Below are 13,857 nucleotides of genomic sequence, written 5' to 3' on the forward strand. Positions count from 1 at the left end.
ATTTCTTCTGTTTTGTCTTCGTTTTGCTTTTATAATGTTTAGTGTGTTTTGTCTTTTTAATGTACAGCGTCTTTGAGCAATTTTTTGGATATATGGCGCTTTATAAATGCTGTTATTATTATATTGTTATTGTTATTATTATTATTAAATTGAGCCAAATTGTTTACATATTTGTTATTTTGTTTGTATCCATAGTGGGTAACACCTAGTGAACACACAGGTCTTTGTCACTTACTGTTCAGTGCCTTTAAAGCCATTATACACTTTCGGTAAACAGTATTGTCCAAGTCCTACACTTCGTGTATCACAACTTATATATAAAATAACAATCCTGTGAAAATTTAGGCTCAATCGGTCATCGGAGTCGGGAGAAAATAACGGGAAAACCCACTCCTGTTTTCGCGCGTTTCGCCGTGTCATGACAGTTGTTTATAACAAATCCGTAATTCTCGCTAACGAGAATTTATATTGTTTTACCGTTTTCTCAAAAAGTAAAGCATTTCATGGACTGATATTTCAAGAGAAGTCTTTCACCATTACCTTCTGTAAACCCTGTAAATTTTTTGTAAATATGTGAACTTTTTTTTTGTCTGTACCGAAAGGGTCCAATGGCTTTAACAACACTGGAAAAACCTTGACCAAACATTCTTATCTCGTTATTAAGAAGGGTCTCTCACTTTTAACTTAATGTCAGCAGCAAATGCCCATCTATGTATTTACAAGTATTTGATGTGACAGGTCAATTAATTGCAATGGCTTGCTACCGCCCAAAGATTTCCATCAAGATTCAAGCAACATAACAATCAAAACTCGCATATTTGAAGACGCGCGACGCGCATGATTGGCAAATGAACGAACAAGCCATAACATCTGACGTCACACAAAGAGGCTCGTGAATGGACCCTTTTCATGAAATTGTTCATTTGAACACGTGTGCACTATTATTTTTGTTTGGCAAAATGAGGCAACATCGCGCTGTTTTGTAAACAGCTGTGTACAAAACAGCGCGATGTTCATAATGTTCTTTTACAAACTACTTTAAATCTGGAAATTTCTTTGAATCGGGCACTTCTTTTATTTTGGACACGGCGTTAATGAGTGCAAAAAGGCGCGACGTAAATTAACTTCCGCCCACGGTCTGAGAAAGTACAACATCACAGAACAAGGGAAAGTAGGCTACATATTAAAGTGTTATAACACACATCGGCGTATGAGTATAAATGAATATTCTCTATCCCCGATAAAACATTCAAAGTCATCTGGAAGTGCTATTTTGTCAAAATAAGCTTTTGTCACTAAAATATGTGTTTCGATGAGTAGAATATGAATAAACAGTTAACTAAGGTTCTGAAACTTTAGTTTCCATTTAATTAACTTTAGTTTCCATTTAATTAACTTTAGTTTCCATTTAATTATGGTTATTTTATGCATATGTTGAGATACACCCAGTGGGAAGACTGGTCTTTTACAATTACCAAAGGTGTCCAGTGCCTTCAAACATGTTTGGGTGATTGTGTGTGTTTGAATCATACAAACAATTTGAGCAGGTGGTAAAAATGATATAAGCATGTTCAGCAGAAAACGTGTTAAAAGAGTTGGTACATGATTTGCGTTCAAACCCTCAACACTGTTGCAGTCAGATTTTGGCCGTAATCTGTATTTTGTATTTTATTTATGTATTTATTTATTTATTTTTTTTTTTTTTGGGGGGGGGGGTTGTCCTTGAACGATCTTTTATTTGAGATTCGGTAAAAATTAAGAGCATTTAATTATTTTCTACAGCCATTAACTTTCAAAATCAATTCATTGGTTTCATGATTCTGTGACAAAATGTGCGCAATGTTGTTGCGAGAGTTTGTTTGTGTAGTCAAGTGCAATTATTCCGAGTTGCTGGTTCTGTACATGCATCGCGCTTGATCAAATTTGGAATACATTTTCGGGTTAAATCAGCAAAAAATTAACGGGTTAAATCAGCAAAAATTCGGCCATGCACCTTTGTATTAGAACTGTTCAGATATTAACGCATCTTTTGAAGCCAGACAGCGTAATGGAGGAGAACAAGATATGTTCTGTCCAAACAAAGTATGTTCTGCCCTTGGGTGCTCGCCAAGGTTTTACAAATCCTGAAACGTCTTCCATAATTACTTTTAAAAATGCACTGGGGTGAATTTTACAAAGTTAAAACTAGTTTTATCTTGAGGTAGGACAGGTTACTCGTTGTAACTTAAGGACGAGCGTTATGTTCTTAATATATCCTAAGAGTAGTCCTAAGTTAGAACTACTCCTAACTCTTTGTGAAATCGACGACTGGACACATTTTTGGGGGTCAAAGACCTGTATTCCCACTTTGTGTATTTCAACCAATGCGTAAACAAGCAAATCTGTGAAAATGTTGACTCTATTGATCATCGAAGCTGCAAGAGCACTATGGAAAAAAAAAAAAAAAAAAGAAAAAAAACTGTTGCACATAATTTGGTTATTTCAGTTACCTTATAAACTAATACAAGTCTTCGGGCCTGAACTCACCATAAATTACCATTTCTCAAACACTACGTTACTTTACAGGGAGCCGTTTCTCACAATGTTCAACAGCTCTACTTTACCATGTAAGTTTTTATGCTAACAATTGAGTACCAATAGTGTCCAGTGTCTTAAAAAGGGTTTGCTCAATTAACAGCCACTGTGAATGAAAGCACTGGTTTTACTAACCTGTCGCCACGCATCGTTCCCAAAGTTCAGGGTGTTATTAAACGGTTGATAGCTGAAGAACACGTAATCCACACCTACTTGTCCGAGGTTGTAGGCGCTCAGCATGATCTTGCGAACGAGGTGACCCTTGGCACTGATAACTATAACTGGCAATCAAGGAACATTACAGAATTGGTAAGAAAAAAAAACCGTCTACGATCACATATTATGTACTTTTATATAACTGACATACAGATCCTTGTTATTTGATTGGTGGAACTTAATTCACGTGACATTCACTATTACTCCCATCCGCACCAGCGGTTAAAAAGACCTATTCGCCCATGGGGAATAGCATTTCCCATTCAACAGTTAGGATCATCCTTGTTCCCAATGTTTTTTAGCAGTAAAGCGCCGCTGCTAAAACAAAGGAGCACCTGTGCAAAAGGTTGTGATCGGATTTGTGCATTGTTGCCGCTACGCGGCGCTATGATTTTGGGTTGTCAGTAATTTGTGTGATTTTGTATGTTATATACTTTTAAAATACATCAAATGACAAGGATCTATATGTCAGTTATATACAACAAAATATTGAGTTGCTTTAATTCGTGGAATGGAAGAAATATTATCGCTCGGTAAAATTTGTACTGTTCCATTTCACTCGGCTTCGCCTCGTGAAATGGAACACTCCAAATTTTACCTTGCGATAATATTCCTCCCATTCCACTCTGAGCCACTCAATATTGTAAAACAAACTTACACGGTCTAATGATGACAGTAGAAAACGTTCCTTGAAATATTCCTGTCTGAAATGCCTTAATTTGATGAGAAGCACATACAAACCAGATTCAAGTTTGGAGTACATCGATCAGTGAGCGTTTTTTTTTTTTTTTTTTCTTCTTTTTAAATCATGCCAATTAATGTGCTGTCTTTTTCCACTATTTTCTCAGACCCAGATGGTCGATCGATCTCAAGCTTCAACAGGTTTGTAAGTATATTTATATGGTGGACTATATCAAGTGCTTACACCGCCAGCAACTGTTTTGTTAGAAAAAAAAAAAACGACTCGGTAATTTTCCTTTAAATACACAAAGATGGAAATATATTGGAGTCATCCTCAATCATGTGTTTACGTGACCTTGAGAATGATATTAGAATGTTATGAGTTTTAAAATTGATAACGAAATAAAGACGTAACAAATTGTAATTTAAAACTGCATCTCGTTTTTTCTTTCACATTAACAATTTCCCAAATATTTATGTTTTAAAATAGTTAAGCCTGTTCTAAATCGAAATGGAGGAAGACAGAGCTTGAACAAAAATTTGCAACGGCCTCAAGAAGTTTCGGATTCCTAATGGAGTCTTTCTTAGAGCTTTTTTTAGAAAAGTCGAAATGTAAGGCCATGAACAATAATTTTAAAAATTTGAAAGAAAAACCTATGCATATGATCCCTTGTCCCCGTGAATAAAAAAACAAAAATAGGAATCGACTGTGAGCCGTCCCCTATCTTAAAAACCACAAGGTTTTAACAAAGTATGTTTTATAGTCTCCCCTCCCCTCCCCTCCCCTCCCCTCCCCTCCACTCCCCTCCCCCACCGCCACCCCCCCCCCCACGGGAAACAGCAAAAATGTCCTACTATGTGTCCTACATAATAGACCCTTCCCTAGAAATATGTAAATTGCACATAGCGCGTACGCACTAACGTTTTGGTTGGCAAAATGAGGGAACATCGCGCTGTTTTGTACACGGCTAATGGGTGCGTGACGCAGACGCGATTGCGCGTCTACTTAGTGCACAACTCTATGGCGTTTGCCAACCAACATGGTCTGTACGCATGCGTGAATGTGATTAGCATATTTCATGGGAAGGGTCCATTATTTCAACAAAAGGAAAAGAGATGAAAATAACTACATTAATTGTTATGAACTAAAAGTTTGCGCATCTTCACCTCGCCACTGCCAATGGTGAAATGTTTAATACCATTATTTGCTTAATAGGGCTTGCTACGAGTGAATATGGAACTGTCGCAATCAGGAAAGGTATGCTATAGTAATGTCACAAGCCAGTCATCCAAAAGATGATTTACAATTCGCATTATGAGGGTGGCGTGACAGTATCCAATTAAGACAACAACAACGAAATGGTTGCGAACAGGCCATTTAATGCACTGAACACTAGTGGTAATTACTCAAAATAATTGTTAGCATAGAAACTTATTAGGTAACGAGCAATGGAGAGCTGGTGATAGTATCAAAGATTGTGAAACATTTTGTAAAACAGGTAATTTCTCACTAAAATATTATGATAAGTAAGACCTAAAGTCTAACTGCCCTATATATACCTCACGGTATACTAAACCTCAAAGACACAAACCGTTGAGAAAAAGAGTATCACTGTTCTTAGTGTGCATAGAATGAGTGTGACGACTAGTTATATAAGATCTAGACATTGTACATACTCGGCACGAAAGGAAGAAAAATAAAAAATATACGAAGCTAAGTTTTGGCCATTATGAAAAGTGTTTGGGGGGGATACAGGGGAAATGATTTTAGCTCGCGTAATTTGGCTAACGGCATAAAACCTGACAAACTACACGAAACCTGAGGCTCTGAGGGATATTTTAGAAAAGGGAAATAGTTGAAAAGACAATTTATAAAAGGGGGAGGGGGGGTTGGGGTGGGTTAGGTTATAAAAGGAATTTTGAAAAAAAAATAACTTGAAAGACAACTTATAAAAGGGGGGAAGGGGGGGGGGGTTGGGGTGGGTTAGGTTATAGAAGGATATTTTTTAGAAAAGGGAAATAATTTAAAAGACAAATTATAAAAGGGGGAGGTGGGGTAGGGGGGGGTTAGGTTGTAGTTAGTATGTTAAGCCGGCAACAAAGTACTTAACTTCCTCTTTTAGAAAAATAAAAATGTAAAAGCACGACTCATCAGGTGCAGTATGCTTTGAGGAAGGGCAGGTTTCGTCTCAGTGAGACTGCACGACCTGCCTGTTAAGTATTTTATAATAAATTTACTAGGTATGGAGGGGGTAGGGTTGGGATAAACTGTTGTTAAGTGAACATAAATTGTGAAAAACACAACGAACGCCAACAAATGTTTGAATACTAATAACGTAAAAATAAATAAAAACAATTGTGATGGGCTTACCGTGGACGACTGAGATTAGGTGATACAAGACAGAGAAACGGAAAGATGACCATGACTAATTGGTGATAATTGAAACGTAAAAATTATTTGAAAAGCGTATGTGCGTTTGTTTATAGGGCGCGCGCGTGAGATGTGTGTGCGTATATTTACCATTAGGTAGATAAGTAGCGTATGAATGTGCGCGACGCGTGCGTAAGATGAGAGGGGGAAAAACATGAAAAAATTGATGGGGGGGGTTGAAGAATATGAATTATAAACACTTTTTTTTTTTTTTTTTTTTTTTTTTGAATTAAAAATGGGGTGAAGAATTTGAAAGCAAGTTGGAGTGAAAGAAGTTACGAAACTTGAAGGAATAGAGTTAAGAAAAAGAAGTCAAAGTGATAGTTTAGTTATAACGAACAGCTTTTCAAGAACCACGGTTGCGAAAATGACGCTGTAATAATAGCACAAATGTTATGATAAGTAAGACCTAAAGTCTAACTGCCCTATATATACCTCACGGTATACTAAACCTCAAAGACACAAACCGTTGAGAAAAAGAGGATCACTGTTCTTAGTGTGCATAGAATGAGTGTGACGACTAGTTATATAAGATCTAGACATTGTACATACTCGGCACGAAAGGAAGAAAAATAAAAAATATACGAAGCTAAGTTTTGGCCATTATGAAAAGTGTTTGGGGGGGATAAAGGGGAAATGATTTTAGCTCGCGTAATTTGGCTAACGGCATAAAACCTGACAAACTACACGAAACCTGAGGCTCTGAGGGATATTTTAGAAAAGGGAAATAGTTGAAAAGACAATTTATAAAAGGGGGAGGGGGGGGTTGGGGTGGGTTAGGTTATAAAAGGAATTTTGAAAAAAAAATAACTTGAAAGACAACTTATAAAAGGGGGGAAGGGGGGGGGGGTTGGGGTGGGTTAGGTTATAGAAGGATATTTTTTAGAAAAGGGAAATAATTTAAAAGACAAATTATAAAAGGGGGAGGTGGGGGGGGGTTAGGTTGTAGTTAGTATGTTAAGCCGGCAACAAAGTACTTAACTTCCTCTTTTAGAAAAATAAAAATGTAAAAGCACGACTCATCAGGTGCAGTATGCTTTGAGGAAGGGCAGGTTTCGTCTCAGTGAGACTGCACGACCTGCCTGTTAAGTATTTTATAATAAATTTACTAGGTATGGAGGGGGTAGGGTTGGGATAAACTGTTGTTAAGTGAACATAAATTGTGAAAAACACAACGAACGCCAACAAATGTTTGAATACTAATAACGTAAAAATAAATAAAAACAATTGTGATGGGCTTACCGTGGACGACTGAGATTAGGTGATACAAGACAGAGAAACGGAAAGATGACCATGACTAATTGGTGATAATTGAAAAGTAAAAATTATTTGAAAAGCGTATGTGCGTTTGTTTATAGGGCGCGCGCGTGAGATGTGTGTGCGTATATTTACCATTAGGTAGATAAGTAGCGTATGAATGTGCGCGACGCGTGCGTAAGATGAGAGGGGGAAAAACATGAAAAAATTGATGGGGGGGGGGTTGAAGAATATGAATTATAAACATTTTTTTTTTTTTTTTTTTGAATTAAAAATGGGGTGAAGAATTTGAAAGCAAGTTGGAGTGAAAGAAGTTACGAAACTTGAAGGAATAGAGTTAAGAAAAAGAAGTCAAAGTGATAGTTTAGTTATAACGAACAGCTTTTCATAAACCACGGTTGCGAAAATGACGCTGTAATAATAACACAAATGTTATGATAAGTAAGACCTAAAGTCTAACTGCCCTATATATACCTCACGGTATACTAAACCTCAAAGACACAAACCGTTGAGAAAAAGAGTATCACTGTTCTTAGTTTGCATAGAATGAGTGTGACGACTAGTTATATAAGATCTAGACATTGTACATACTCGGCACGAAAGGAAGAAAAATAAAAAATATACGAAGCTAAGTTTTGGCCATTATGAAAAGTGTTTGGGGGGGGATAAAGGGGAAATGATTTTAGCTCGCGTAATTTGGCTAACGGCATAAAACCTGACAAACTACACGAAACCTGAGGCTCTGAGGGATATTTTAGAAAAGGGAAATAGTTGAAAAGACAATTTATTAAAGGGGGAGGGGGGGGTTGGGGTGGGTTAGGTTATAAAAGGAATTTTGAAAAAAAAATAACTTGAAACATTTTGTGAAACAGGTAATTTCTCACTAAAATGTTAAAACACTTCAGCTGAAGCTTCCTATTACGCATCTGGAAGAACACGGAGAAATATAACAATTGTATTTTTCTACTTTAACTAATCTCTTGCAACCTTGACGACCAATCGAGCCACAATTTTCACAGGTTTGATTACGCATATGTGTGGATACCCTAGTGAGAATACAGGTCTTTGACGTACCAAGTGTGTACTGCCGTTGATTTCACCAAACTCTTCCTAACTTGTGATTAATCTACGACAATAGGACGACGTTAGGTTCCGTATCCATAGACATTATAGAACCCGTCCTACGTTACTCGTCCTTACTCGAGAGAGGACAAATTCTAGCGTTTCGTGAAATCCTGCGCAGTGCCTTTAAAGGATTCGGGTACTTTTTCAAAATGTCCACAGATTTACATTCAATTTACAGGGTTTGAAGATAATGATAGTGGAAAGCTTCCCTTTGAATATTACTAACTAAGATTGTGTAGTTTTTGAGAAATGAGTAAAACAAGTCACAAAATCATTTTGTTTAGCATGTAAAATCCCCTTAACCCCTTATTATGATATAATACCAAATCCATAGCATAACTGGTAAATACGTTTTTACATGCTAAAACTGAGACGAAAATTATTACTTTTACTCATTTCTCAAAAACTACAGTACCTAAGTAAGTAAAATTTCAAGGGAAGCTTTCTACTATCATAATCTTCAAACTGTGTAAGTTGAATGTAAATCTGTGGAAATTGTGTTTTTTGTTAGGAAAAAAGTACATATACCCTTTAATTGTGTATTACCCGATTCACCAATGTGTAATGATTTTAAGCGAGCAACAAAAATGACGGATGGATGACGGTAGGGCACGACCGCATGAAACGATGACACGACGCGCCTTGCGTTTTGGCTGCTTTGGAGATGACAGTAAAGTTAGGTTCAATATTGAATTTTTGACATACACAATATTGGACATTGGACATTCACGTGGTTTTGTACAGTGAATGTACAAACCTATGTCCATTATCCAATATCAAACTAACTTTACTGGTATGCTTTTGAGCACCACCGTTTGAATATAAGGGTAACTTCTGGTTGGTTTGAATAATTGAGTCTCCCAAATCATAGGACACCTTTGGGACACCCGTTAACAGGAAATTTACCAATACTTGGTGATCTTCACGTATCAGTAGTTGAACGATTTTGTCGATGGTGTATCCCCACGTAACACTTATACAAGTGTTGCTCTATATTACACTGTAACCTTGAACTGGTTCTTTTCCAAAAACCTTTTTAAAGGAAGGTCTTTTTTTTGTATATATATTTTTTTAGTCAAGTGAAGTATAATTAATCTTAGCCTGCCCCTAAACAAAAGTGGGAGTAGTAAAATGAAGTTTAATCGAATTGAGGTCATTTAAATATGATTTTGTGCATCTCCGGAGGCCCTTGTGCTACCCGTAAGTGCTCTTCCATTGTTGGATGTTGCATGCATGACTTGCGTTCAAGACGTAAAAGAGTTGTTTGAACACGGCGACTTATACGGAGGCTTCATATCATATGAGAACAGAGAGGGAGTTGGGAGGGGGTGGTTCAGAACGAGACGGGGATAAAACAAATAAATGAAAATACAATGCAGTGTTACAAGTGATGACTTTCCCAGAGGCATGTGACTTTCCCAGAGGCATGCATTGCCAAATGTCTTCGTGTTGCACGAACAATTTTAAACCATTTTACGGTTGCTTTGCAAAAGGCCTATAAACAGTCCCCATGTAAACAGGTGCACAAAAACAAACATTCTCAAATATATGTGGAGACATCTTTTTTTTTTCATTTTTCACTCTACAAATTTGTTCATATATATATTTGCACCCCCTCACCCCCGAATTTGAGATAAAAAGTGATATATTTATCCATAACCGCACAGTCGTATTATGTTTTTAGCAGTGGAGGTACCATGACGGACAAACGAAATAAACAAGTTGACAAATCAATTCTGGGTCCAGAGGTTTTTTTAAACTACATGTTGAGCAGAAATATGGAATGTGTAGGAAATGTTGACGGCGTCACGCCCAAGAACCAACTGCCATTAACAAAGGCAGAAAACTAAATTATATAACGAAATAGTTACGTAACCCGTAAACGAGTTAGAGCACGGCTGGAGGAATTTGTAATCCTACTGTACGTAAAATACACCACAACAGTGCTTTGAAAAGGAAATGTTCCGCTCTTTTGAGAGTGAAAATCAATAAGTCTCATGCACTCCTGTTGAGTGGAATTGGAACGAATTTCCACTCTTAATCGAGTTGAAAGTACCCATCTTTCACTCCAAAAGGAGTTGTCCGCCATATGGCTCTTTGCAAGAGTGGTATGGCGGACAAAACAAGTGGTTTTTCACTCTAACTTATACATTAAGAGAGTGCAAGCTGCTCTATAGTTCTTTCCACGTAAGTTTTTTTTGCCATAACAAAAAGTAATTACCAAATTAATACAGACAGTTTAAGAGATACAACAGAAGTATGAAGTTGTTCTACTTACTCCGGCTTATTAGAGATGCTTCCTTTAAAGTAGCATTGAAATCTTCCACCTCATCGATGTAAATAACGTACGATCTAATCCCAAGCTCACGCATACCGTCTTCCACTGCTGCGGTCGGTAGGGAGTGGTATCCAGTCGAAACCCCAAGCAATACAAACGAGTCCCACCCGTAAAGAAGGAACAGTTTCCCAAGGAAATCCGCCATCGTGCTGGGTTTGAAGACCAGCTGCGTTAGCGTCGGATACCTCCCCTTGTTGTCCAACCCGTGGCTGCTCGCACTCGGCGAGAAAATTGGTATGTTCAGTGCAGCTGCTAAGTCCCCAACGCTCTCCATATCGCTACTGCAAGCTGGACCGAGGAGAGCTGCAATCTCGTCATCGAAGTAGAAATGAGCGGCCACTCCCAGGCTAACTTCAACCGGCCCGGAGCAGCCCGTGGGCGAGAACTCCAGCTCGATGGAGAAGTTTGCGTAGTCCCCGCTCTGGACACGGCTTGAGATGGTCTCTTGAGCAACCTCGAGTGCCGGGTAAAGACGCGCTTGACCGAGGATATGTGTCTTTATGTGGGACAGGATCACACCAACTCGTATTTTCGTTGATATAGTTACAGAGAACATCAGGCAAGCCAAAAACAGATTTTGGAAAATTTGTTTCATATTTTACTACTTTTGCGAGTGGTACTTTCTTCTCAGATCGGGAGGAGCATTACTGACATGTTTTATCAACCAACTTTACATTATACTATACATCATGTTACAGTTGATGCGCTGATTGTTGACGAGCGCCCTCTTTTTATAGTTGGCCATCAAAACACAATTTGTGTGGATCATTGTATTCTACTTTTAAAACCTCTTTCTAACCATATACATTTTATAACAAACGGTTACAAACTCTTTTTAAAAACCAACTCAACCGATGCAAGGCAACGTGTTCCTTTAAGAATGAAGTGAAAATATATTTTTTCTAACAGTCACGGTAGGTTGTGATTTTTTTTTCAAAAAACAAATTGAGGTTGAGTTTCGATTACATCATTTAAAAATTACTAATTTATAGCACTACTATACCTTTATAAATATTGAAATACACACATTATGCATATTTAACATCATGAGTGTGCGCAGTCATCAGACATCAACTCAAGGAGTAAAAGTGGAGTAATTCATGCAGAAAAACCGGCAATTAATAAAATAAAAAAAAGCAAAAAAAAAACGTTAAACCCCTTTTTCAAAGAGATATTTTCAAGAAACCATCGAACGATTTTAATCTGGAATTGTATTTTTTTTTTTTGATACACAAACATTACACCTGCCATGTAAAATACGGTGCAAAATATGCAAGCTATATGTGCAAGCTAACTTGGCTTAACAACACTTTTATTTTGGTTTACCATAATGTGCCCCAAAATAATGACCAACATACAGAAACGCATTATACGCGTTCCCTATATAGACGATGTGACCTCTGACGTCACTCGAAAACCATAACATGATTCGCGCGCATACCGCCAGGCGAAACCTTTGTGTTTTGGCAGCCAGCTAGATAGTGTATGCAATCTTACCATGACTATACGCGTCTTTTTGCCCGGTGAAACATGACATATCCAGTGTTTTGTCAAAAGAGGGCGGTTTGAATGTAAACATAGGTCACATCGTCTATAGAAAACATGAAATTGTAATTTTAAGATTGTGAACAAAAGAGGGTGTTTCCTTTCAAAGATGTTTTTGTGGCGAATTTTCATTCGCGCAGAATTAGGCAGCAAACATATGAGCTGTGCCAACATACACAACAGTCTGGTTAGCACGCACCTAGTCTTGGTCCAAGACATCACTATCTCGTAACGTGGAAACATTGTTGGCCCTGACCTATGTTTGGGTCACTTTGAACCGGATTCTGTGTCACTTTGACCCGGATTATGTGTCACCTTGACCCGGATTCTGTGTCACTTTGACCCGGATTTTGTGTCACTTTGACCCGGATTTTGTGTCCCTTTGACCCGGATTCTGTGTCACTTTGACTCGGATTATGTGTCACTTTGACCCGGATTTTGTGTCACTTTGACCCGGATTTTGTGTCACTTTGACCCGGATTTTGTGTCCCTTTGACCCGGATTCTGTGTCACTTTGACTCGGATTATGTGTCACTTTGACCCAGATTTTGTGTCACTTTGACCCGGATTCTGTGTCACTTTGACCCGGATTTTGTGTCACTTTGACCCGGATTCTGTGTCAATGTACAATTGTATATGTTTCATGTGACAATAAAACAATAATTAATTTATATAGGTTTTCTAGGTCAACTTCGGCAAATGAGCAGCGAATTTAATCACCAGGCTATTCTATTTCACGAGAAATCGAATGCTACACTGAAAAGGGTCATTCGTTTTCGTTTTATGATTAGTCACTTTGAACCGGATTCTGTGTCACTTTGACCCGGATTCTGTGTCACCTTGACCCGGATTCTGTGTCACTTTGACCCGGATTTTGTGTCACTTTGACCCGGATTCTGTGTCACTTTGACCCGGATTTTGTGTCACTTTGACCCGGATTTTGTGTCCCTTTGACCCGGATTCTGTGTCACTTTGACTCGGATTATGTGTCACTTTGACCCGGATTTTGTGTCACTTTGACCCGGATTTTGTGTCACTTTGACCCGGATTTTGTGTCCCTTTGACCCGGATTCTGTGTCACTTTGACTCGGATTATGTGTCACTTTGACCCAGATTTTGTGTCACTTTGACCCGGATTCTGTGTCACTTTGACCCGGATTTTGTGTCACTTTGACCCGGATTCTGTGTCAATGTACAATTGTATATGTTTCATGTGACAATAAAACAATAATTAATTTATATAGGTTTTCTAGGTCAACTTCGGCAAATGAGCAGCGAATTTAATCACCAGGCTATTCTATTTCGCGAGAAATCGAATGCTACACTGAAAAGGGTCATTCGTTTTCGTTTTATGATTAGTCAAACGTAATGTTGCGTCATTCGATTACACAAAATAATCCTTCAATTAAACAATTCATCAAAGCAGCATTCGAATTTGCAGACGCTTCTTGAGGCGTGTTTGTCACGAAAAAAGAATGACGATACGCTAAATTGAACAGAGTGCAAAAGGAATTTGACTCGACTCAAACGAAATTGAATGGCCGAATTCTAAAAAGAAAACCGCAGTAACAACTAGAGAGGCAAAACAGCTTTAATTCGAACGCATGAAAATGAAATTGGCTGCTCATTTGCCGAATTTGACCGAGAAAACCTATAATTAGTTAAAATAACAAAGGATCCAAGTTGAAAT

Source organism: Asterias amurensis, chromosome 5 (assembly GCF_032118995.1).
Source record: "Asterias amurensis chromosome 5, ASM3211899v1".
Lineage (NCBI taxonomy): Eukaryota > Metazoa > Echinodermata > Asteroidea > Forcipulatida > Asteriidae > Asterias > Asterias amurensis.